This window comes from Morone saxatilis, unplaced genomic scaffold (genome assembly GCF_004916995.1).
Source record: "Morone saxatilis isolate NCDOM2014 unplaced genomic scaffold, NCSU_SB_2.0 Contig21, whole genome shotgun sequence".
In the NCBI taxonomy this organism is placed as follows: domain Eukaryota; kingdom Metazoa; phylum Chordata; class Actinopteri; family Moronidae; genus Morone; species Morone saxatilis.
In genome coordinates, this window is record NW_023339774.1 from 21749204 (window position 1) to 21750651 (window position 1448).

Below are 1448 nucleotides of genomic sequence, written 5' to 3' on the forward strand. Positions count from 1 at the left end.
GTGAATTAAGGATTTATTTCCACCAAACCAGAGTTGGTGATTGTTAGAAACACTAACAGAGACGGTGTTGTTGAGTTTTATTTTGTTTCTGTCCACTTTGAATGAAGTTACAATGTTATGTTATTTGCAGTAAAATTAGGGGTTTTGTCTATGAGGTCTGGTGGCGAACAAGGATGACAATAGAGCTGTTTCTGGTTTACCATTATCTTACGTTTCAGCCCGTTTTTCCGTCCAGTTTGAAGTCTGTTTTATGATTATGTGCTTGGTAAAATTACCTGTTTTGTTCAGAGTCTGGTAACAGCCATTGTTTTGGTGATAGATACCAGTGCATATTTCTAACCTTTAAGTCAGAAAAAATCACATAAAAAAATACGAAACCATCACTGGCATGATCCTTCGTTACCATGAATTTAATATCCATGCAATAGATGTTTAGTAAGAAAAGCTGTGAAATAATTTTAGGCCTTTATTTGTTTAATTTTTGCTAAAATGTTACAATAATCAATTAATCTTAGTTTTAGTCTTTTATATTTTCATTGTTGTATAATCTTTTTAAAAAGGGGAAACACTTTATTGATCTCTAAGAGACAATACATCATCTGTAGAACAATGCATCTGTAGAATAACGAAGCCTAAATACTGTAGAACAAACCTCAGAGTCTGGTATAAAGTAGTAGGAATATAATTTGGTTTTGGCTGTAATACAGAGAGCAGTTTTCCTTCAGACAGCGCTGACGTCTCTTCTGCTGCTCTCCGACTCGTTGTGCCTGCTGCAGATGGTTTAATCTGGAGTTACTTACAGTAAATGTTACCTCTAGCTGAACTCTGCCTCGGCTCCTGCAGAGCAACAGATGGGGATAAAGAACATAAAAAAACATATCCAGTGAAGTGCTGACAGTTTGGCCTTAACCCCCAGACCTAAAAAAAAAGCTAACTTTAACTTTATCAGGAGTACACACTCCACCGTCATTAGCAGCTGACCCTGCACACGAGGCCAGCGCGGCGGTTTATGCTTCCAGTGTTTCACAACATTTTAATTGTCGACTGGAAGCTTTTAACTGTGGATAAGAAACCCAGATCAGGGTACTTTACTCTGAACGCCTTCAGCTGCTGTGAGTCCAGGATCAGTCTGGACAGCTGCCATGTTTGAAAAGACACAAATCTGGTGATCGGTCTGCGTGTTCTGCCATGTAGCAGCGCCGCCATTAGTGCGGTGGCGAGACGTAGTGAATGGCAGCAGATTGACAACGTTAGGCAGATTAATAAAAAATTGTTTTAACCCTTTAAGATAACATCCTCAGCAAATTGGTCCCATATTTAACAATGTATGTAAATCTCTTTGTAATTTTATATTAGAATCCAATCATTGAGTCTACTTTTAAAACTAAATGTGACACATGCTTACGTCAGCATGAACTAACTAAATTCAACCAATAATATCCTGACAT